This window comes from Opisthocomus hoazin, unplaced genomic scaffold (assembly GCF_030867145.1).
Source record: "Opisthocomus hoazin isolate bOpiHoa1 unplaced genomic scaffold, bOpiHoa1.hap1 HAP1_SCAFFOLD_81, whole genome shotgun sequence".
Classification (NCBI taxonomy): domain Eukaryota; kingdom Metazoa; phylum Chordata; class Aves; order Opisthocomiformes; family Opisthocomidae; genus Opisthocomus; species Opisthocomus hoazin.
Window position 1 is genome coordinate 97,501 of NW_027448990.1, and position 8,350 is coordinate 105,850.

Genomic DNA, 8,350 nt, shown 5'->3' on the forward strand with positions numbered 1-8,350 from the left:
GGGATGGGGGGGGGTGCGGGGTGACACGGGGAGGCACGCGCCCCGCCGCTTCCACCACCGCCGTCTCTTTGCTCGTCACGGTCCGCGCCGCTCGGAGGGAAGGGGACAACACCTCGCACGAGACGGGAAGCGACATTGGAAAGGAGACCGCCCGGCCCGAACACCGGAGCCCCGCCGTGGCTCCCTATGACGGGGAGTACGGAAGACCCGGCCCGCCGGGGGCCCTCTCCGACGCCACCCGAAAAGCCTCATCGATCAGGAAAGGGAAGGGGAACGGAGGAGAAGCGGAGGCCCCACGGCCACGGTTCCTGGGACAGCGACGGCCGCACGCGCCGGCCCCCGAACCCCGAACCTCGGGCAGGGCTGGGCAGCACAGGCGCGGGGCCCTGCGTGCGAGCGAGCGAGCGGGCAGCGTCGACAGCAGAAGCCCAACGCGGCTTGGCCACCGGCAGAGCCGGACTGCCGTAGAGGCTTCTCTGCAACGTGCCCGCGGATGGCTGCTGTTAACGGGCGTGGGGAGGGGGGGGGAGCCACGGCAGGCTCCACTCCCAAACCCCGGCCCTACAAGCGTTCGAGTGCCGGAGACCGCCGCCCGTCTCGGCCCGGCCCTGGAGAAACCCCTCTTGGAGCCCTCGCTCCAGTCGGCAACGGCCACCGGAGCCTGCGGGCAAGCAGCGGCTTCGCGCGGCTTCTGGCAGTCGGAAGCGCCGTGCGCGATAGGTAGGAGGCAGAACGGCCACGGCCAGGGCCGCCGGGCAACGCCCGAGTCTGCCGGCTGAGCCGCGGGTGACAAGCGTTCGAGTGCCGGCGACCGCCGCCCGTCTCGGGCCGGCCCTGGAGAAACCCCTCTTGGAGCCCTCGCTCCAGTCGGCAACGGCCACCGGAGCCTGCGGGCAAGCAGCGGCTTCGCGCGGCTTCTGGCAGTCGGAAGCGCCGTGCGCGATAGGTAGGAGGCAGAACGGCCACGGCCAGGGCCGCCGGGCAACGCCCGAGTCTGCCGGCTGAGCCGCGGGTGACAAGCGTTCGAGTGCCGGCGACCGCCGCCGGTCTCGGCCCGGCCCTGGAGAAACCCCTCTTGGAGCCCTCGCTCCAGTCGGCAACGGCCACCGGAGCCTGCGGGCAAGCAGCGGCTTCGCGCGGCTTCTGGCAGTCGGAAGCGCCGTGCGCGATAGGTAGGAGGCAGAACGGCCACGGCCAGGGCCGCCGGGCAACGCCCGAGTCTGCCCGCTGAGCCGCGGCTGACAAGCGTTCGAGTGCCGGCGACCGCCGCCGGTCTCGGCCCGGCCCTGGAGAAACCCCTCTTGGAGCCCTCGCTCCAGTCGGCAACGGCCACCGGAGCCTGCGGGCAAGCAGCGGCTTCGCGCGGCTTCTGGCAGTCGGAAGCGCCGTGCGCGATAGGTAGGAGGCAGAACGGCCACGGCCAGGGCCGCCGGGCAACGCCCGAGTCTGCCGGCTGAGCCGCGGGTGACAAGCGTTCGAGTGCCGGCGACCGCCGCCCGTCTCGGCCCGGCCCTGGAGAAACCCCTCTTGGAGCCCTCGCTCCAGTCGGCAACGGCCACCGGAGCCTGCGGGCAAGCAGCGGCTTCGCGCGGCTTCTGGCAGTCGGAAGCGCCGTGCGCGATAGGTAGGAGGCAGAACGGCCACGGCCACAGCCGCCGTGCAACACCCGAGTCTGCCGGCTGAACCGCGAGTAGCTGCAGCGGTTCGATGGCGCTGGTCCGCGAGCGCCAGCCCTCTGCCCTAGTATACGGACAGCGAGGTCCCCGGCCCCGGCGGGCTCGAAGAGAACCGTCTTCCCCCAGCGGGGAGGCGCGCGAGCGCCGCCGACTCTTACCATGACGTAACTGGAGGCAGCGCAAAGCAGCGACCCCTTCGGCAGCTCCGAAGAAGAACCGGGCAAGACGTCTACCTGCCAGAACCGCGGTGGAGCCAAAGTCCCGCCGGAGCGAGGTAGACGAGGCATCCCTTTCCGCCGGCAGCTCCGGCGGCCACATCGGGCACACCGGACCCGGCGGACGGTAAAACGGGTAGACCTGGCCTCCCTGCCGGCAGAACGGGTAGACGAGGCCTCCCTGCCTGGAACCGGGTAGACCTGGCATCCCTGCCGGAAGCGGGTAGACCTGGCATCCCTGCCGGTAAAACGGGTAGACCTGGCCTCCCTGCCGGCAGAACGGGTAGACGAGGCCTCCCTGCCTGGAACCGGGTAGACCTGGCATCCCTGCCGGAAGCGGGTAGACCTGGCATCCCTGCCGGTAAAACGGGTAGACCTGGCCTCCCTGCCGGCAGAACGGGTAGACGAGGCCTCCCTGCCTGGAACCGGGTAGACCTGGCATCCCTGCCGGAAGCGGGTAGACCTGGCCTCCCTGCCGCCAGAACGGGTAGACCTGGCATCCCTGCCGGCAAAACGGGTAGACCTGGTCTCCCTGCCGGTAAAACGGGTAGACCTGTTCTCCCTGCCGGCAAAACGGGTAGACCTGGCCTCCCTGCCGGCAGAACGGGTAGACCTGGCCTCCCTGCCGCCAGAACGGGTAGACCTGGCATCCCTGCCGGCAAAACGGGTAGACCTGGTCTCCCTGCCGGTAAAACGGGTAGACCTGGTCTCCCTGCAGGTAAAACGGGTAGACCTGTTATCCCTGCCGGCAAAACGGGTAGACCTGGCATCCCTGCCGGTAAAACGGGTAGACCTGGTCTCCCTGCCGGCAAAAAGGGTAGACCTGTTCTCCCTGCCGCCAGAACGGGTAGACCTGGCCTCCCTGCCGGTAAAATGGGTAGACCTGGTCTCCGTGCAGGTAAAACGGGTAGACCTGGTATCCCTGCCGGCAGAACGGGTAGACCTGGTCTCCCTGCCGCCAGAACGGGTAGACCTGGCATCCCTGCCGGCAAAACGGGTAGACCTGGTCTCCCTGCCGGTAAAACGGGTAGACATGGCCTCCCTGCAGGTAAAACGGGTAGACCTGTTCTCCCTGCCGGCAAAACGGGTAGACCTGGCATCCCTGCCGGCAAAACGGGTAGACCTGGTCTCCCTGCCGGTAAATGGGTAGACCTGGTCTCCCTGCCGCTAGAACGGGTAGACCTGGCCTCCCTGCCGGCAACATGGGTAGACCTGGCCTCCCTGCCGGTAAAACGGGTAGACCTGGCATCCCTGCAGGTAAAACGGGTAGACCTGGCATCCCTGCCGGCAAAACGGGTAGACCTGTTCTCCCTGCAGGTAAAACGGGTAGACCTGTTCTCCCTGCCGCCAGAACGGGTAGACCTGGCATCCCTGCCGGCAAAACGGGTAGACCTGGCATCCCTGCCGGTAAATGGGTAGACCTGGCATCCCTGCCGGAAAAACGGGTAGACCTGGCATCCCTGCCGGCAATACGGGTAGACCTGGTCTCCCTGCCGCTAGAACGGGTAGACCTGGCATCCCTGCCGGTAAAACAGGTAGACCTGGCCTCCCTGCCGCCAGAACGGGTAGACCTGGCATCCCTGCCGGTAAAACGGGTAGACCTGGCCTCCCTGCCGGCAGAACGGGTAGACCTGGTCTCCCTGCAGGTAAAACGGGTAGACCTGGCCTCCCTGCCGGCAGAACGGGTAGACCTGGCCTCCCTGCCGGCAGAAGGGGTAGACCTGTCCTCCCTGCGGACAGAGCGGGTCGCCCGTGCTGGAGGCCCGTATGCAGGGGTGCCTGCACGGGGTGGGAAGGGGCGGCGGCGGGCTGCCTGTGCTCTCTCAGCCGGGGCGGCGGTGGGGGGGCTTGCGGGGGGTGGCTTGGGGCGGCAGGCCGGTCCTGCCGGAGGCCCGTATGCAGGGGTGCCTGCACAGGGTGGGTGGGCCGGCGGCGGGCTGCCTGTGCTCTCTCAGCCGGGGCGGCGGTGGGGGGGCTTGCGGGGGGTGGCTGGGGTCGGCAGGCCGGCCCTGCCGGAGGCCCGTATGCAGGGGTGCCTGCACGGGGTGGGAAGGGGCGGCGGCGGGCTGCCTGTGCTCTCTCAGCCGGGGCGGCGGTGGGGGGGCCTGTGGCGGGTGGCTGGGGGCGGCAGGCCGGCCCTGCCGGAGGCCCGTATGCAGGGGTGCCTGCACGGGGTGGGAAGGGCCGGCGGCGGGCTGCCTGTGCTGTTTCAGTCGGGGCGGCGGTGGGGGGGCTTGCGGGGGGTGGCTGGGGTCGGCAGGCCGGCCCTGCCGGAGGCCCGTATGCAGGGGTGCCTGCACGGGGTGGGAAGGGGCGGCGGCGGGCTGCCTGTGCTCTCTCAGCCGGGGCGGCGGTGGGGGGGCCTGTGGCGGGTGGCTGGGGGCGGCAGGCCGGCCCTGCCGGAGGCCCGTATGCAGGGGTGCCTGCACGGGGTGGGAAGGGCCGGCGGCGGGCTGCCTGTGCTGTTTCAGTCGGGGCGGCGGTGGGGGGGCTTGCGGGGGGTGGCTGGGGTCGGCAGGCCCGCCCTGCCGGAGGCCCGTATGCAGGGGTGCCTGCACGGGGTGGGTGGGCCTGCGGCGGGCTGCCTGTGCTCTCTGAGCCGGGGCGGCGGTGGGGGGGGCTTGCGGGGGGTGGCTGGGGGCGGCAGGCCGGCCCTGCCGGAGGCCCGTATGCAGGGGTGCCTGCACGGGGTGGGAAGGGGCGGCGGCGGGGTGCCTGTGCTCTCTGAGCCGGGGCGGCGGTGGGGGGGCTTGCGGGGGGTGGCTGGGGTCGGCAGGCCGGCCCTGCCGGAGGCCCGTATGCAGGGGTGCCTGCACGGGGTGGGAAGGGCCGGCGGCGGGCTGCCTGTGCTCTCTCAGCCGGGGCGGCGGTGGGGGGGCCTGTGGCGGGTGGCTGGGGGCGGCAGGCCGGCCCTGCCGGAGGCCCGTATGCAGGGGTGCCTGCACGGGGTGGGAAGGGCCGGCGGCGGGCTGCCTGTGCTCTCTCAGCCGGGGCGGCGGTGGGGGGGGTTGCGGGGGGTGGCTGGGGTCGGCAGGCCGGCCCTGCCGGAGGCCCGTATGCAGGGGTGCCTGCACGGGGTGGGAAGGGCCGGCGGCGGGCTGCCTGTGCTCTCTCAGCCGGGGCGGCGGTGGGGGGGGTTGCGGGGGGTGGCTGGGGTCGGCAGGCCGGCCCTGCCGGAGGCCCGTATGCAGGGGTGCCTGCACGGGGTGGGTGGGCCTGCGGCGGGCTGCCTGTGCTCTCTGAGCCGGGGCGGCGGTGGGGGGGGCTTGCGGGGGGTGGCTGGGGGCGGCAGGCCGGCCCTGCCGGAGGCCCGTATGCAGGGGTGCCTGCACGGGGTGGGAAGGGGCGGCGGCGGGTTGCCTGTGCTCTCTCAGCCGGGGCGGCGGTGGGGGGGCTTGCGGGGGGTGGCTGGGGGCGGCAGGCCGGCCCTGCCGGAGGCCCGTATGCAGGGGTGCCTGCACGGGGTGGGAAGGGCCGGCGGCGGGCTGCCTGTGCTGTCTCAGTCGGGGCGGCGGTGGGGGGGCTTGCGGGGGGTGGCTGGGGTCGGCAGGCCGGCCCTGCCGGAGGCCCGTATGCAGGGGTGCCTGCACGGGGTGGGTGGGCCGGCGGCGGGCTGCCTGTGCTCTCTGAGCCGGGGCGGCGGTGGGGGGGGCTTGCGGGGGGTGGCTGGGGGCGGCAGGCCGGCCCTGCCGGAGGCCCGTATGCAGGGGTGCCTGCACGGGGTGGGAAGGGGCGGCGGCGGGGTGCCTGTGCTCTCTCAGCCGGGGCGGCGGTGGGGGGGCTTGCGGGGGGTGGCTGGGGTCGGCAGGCCGGCCCTGCCGGAGGCCCGTATGCAGGGGTGCCTGCACGGGGTGGGTGGGCCTGCGGCGGGCTGCCTGTGCTCTCTGAGCCGGGGCGGCGGTGGGGGGGGCTTGCGGGGGGTGGCTGGGGGCGGCAGGCCGGCCCTGCCGGAGGCCCGTATGCAGGGGTGCCTGCACGGGGTGGGAAGGGGCGGCGGCGGGGTGCCTGTGCTCTCTCAGCCGGGGCGGCGGTGGGGGGGCTTGCGGGGGGTGGCTTGGGGCGGCAGGCCGGTCCTGCCGGAGGCCCGTATGCAGGGGTGCCTGCACAGGGTGGGTGGGCCGGCGGCGGGCTGCCTGTGCTCTCTCAGCCGGGGCGGCGGTGGGGGGGCTTGCGGGGGGTGGCTGGGGGCGGCAGGCCGGCCCTGCCGGAGGCCCGTATGCAGGGGTGCCTGCACGGGGTGGGAAGGGGCGGCGGCGGGTTGCCTGTGCTCTCTCAGCCGGGGCGGCGGTGGGGGGGCTTGCGGGGGGTGGCTGGGGGCGGCAGGCCGGTCCTGCCGGAGGCCCGTATGCAGGGGTGCCTGCACAGGGTGGGTGGGCCGGCGGCGGGCTGCCTGTGCTCTCTGAGCCGGGGCGGCGGTGGGGGGGCTTGCGGGGGGTGGCTGGGGGCGGCAGGCCGGCCCTGCCGGAGGCCCGTATGCAGGGGTGCCTGCACGGGGTGGGAAGGGGCGGCGGCGGGGTTCCTGTGCTCTCTGAGCCGGGGCGGCGGTGGGGGGGCTTGCGGGGGGTGGCTGGGGGCGGCAGGCCGGCCCTGCCGGAGGCCCGTATGCAGGGGTGCCTGCACGGGGTGGGAAGGGGCGGCGGCGGGGTTCCTGTGCTCTCTGAGCCGGGGCGGCGGTGGGGGGGCTTGCGGGGGGTGGCTGGGGGCGGCAGGCCGGCTCTGCCGGAGGCCCGTATGCAGGGGTGCCTGCACGGGGTGGGAAGGGCCGGCGGCGGGCTGCCTGTGCTCTCTCAGCCGGGGCGGCGGTGGGGGGGCTTGCGGGGGGTGGCTGGGGTCGGCAGGCCGGTCCTGCCGGAGGCCCGTATGCAGGGGTGCCTGCACGGGGTGGGAAGGGCCGGCGGCGGGCTGCCTGTGCTGTCTCAGTCGGGGCGGCGGTGGGGGGGCTTGCGGGGGGTGGCTGGGGTCGGCAGGCCGGCCCTGCCGGAGGCCCGTATGCAGGGGTGCCTGCACGGGGTGGGTGGGCCTGCGGCGGGCTGCCTGTGCTCTCTGAGTCGGGGCGGCGGTGGGGGGGGCTTGCGGGGGGTGGCTGGGGGCGGCAGGCCGGCCGTGCCGGAGGCCCGTATGCAGGGGTGCCTGCACGGGGTGGGAAGGGCCGGCGGCGGGCTGCCTGTGCTCTCTCAGCCGGGGCGGCGGTGGGGGGGGTTGCGGGGGGTGGCTGGGGTCGGCAGGCCGGCCCTGCCGGAGGCCCGTATGCAGGGGTGCCTGCACGGGGTGGGAAGGGCCGGCGGCGGGCTGCCTGTGCTCTCTCAGTCGGGGCGGCGGTGGGGGGGCTTGCGGGGGGTGGCTGGGGTCGGCAGGCCGGCCCTGCCGGAGGCCCGTATGCAGGGGTGCCTGCACGGGGTGGGTGGGCCGGCGGCGGGCTGCCTGTGCTCTCTGAGCCGGGGCGGCGGTGGGGGGGGCTTGCGGGGGGTGGCTGGGGGCGGCAGGCCGGCCCTGCCGGAGGCCCGTATGCAGGGGTGCCTGCACGGGGTGGGAAGGGCCGGCGGCGGGGTGCCTGTGCTCTCTCAGCCGGGGCGGCGGTGGGGGGGCTTGCGGGGGGTGGCTGGGGGCGGCAGGCCGGTCCTGCCGGAGGCCCGTATGCAGGGGTGCCTGCACGGGGTGGGTGGGCCGGCGGCGGGCTGCCTGTGCTCTCTGAGCCGGGGCGGCGGTGGGGGGGCTTGCGGGGGGTGGCTGGGGGCGGCAGGCCGGCCCTGCCGGAGGCCCGTATGCAGGGGTGCCTGCACGGGGTGGGAAGGGCCGGCGGCGGGCTGCCTGTGCTCTCTCAGTCGGGGCGGCGGTGGGGGGGCTTGCGGGGGGTGGCTGGGGTCGGCAGGCCGGCCCTGCCGGAGGCCCGTATGCAGGGGTGCCTGCACGGGGTGGGTGGGCCGGCGGCGGGCTGCCTGTGCTCTCTGAGCCGGGGCGGCGGTGGGGGGGGCTTGCGGGGGGTGGCTGGGGGCGGCAGGCCGGCCCTGCCGGAGGCCCGTATGCAGGGGTGCCTGCACGGGGTGGGAAGGGGCGGCGGCGGGGTGCCTGTGCTCTCTCAGCCGGGGCGGCGGTGGGGGGGCTTGCGGGGGGGTGGCTGGGGGCGGCAGGCCGGTCCTGCCGGAGGCCCGTATGCAGGGGTGCCTGCACGGGGGTGGGTTGGGGGGGGCGGCGGGAATTTTTTGGTTTTTGTTGCTTTTTTATTTCTTTTTCCGCTTTTGAAACAGAGACGCCGCCCCGTCCTCGGGCGTTTCAGCCGAGCTGATGGAAAGCGGCGCCCCTTCCCGTCGCTTGCGGGGGGGGGTGGTGCAGGAGGGGGGAGGCGGCGCGCGCCTGAAATTCCCCTCGCCACCCCCCGTTTCCGAGACTTCGCCGTATCTAGTGGAAGGCGCTAAGCTTGGCCGGACTGTCTCGCTGAAGGCTTTCTTACTCTGCATCGGT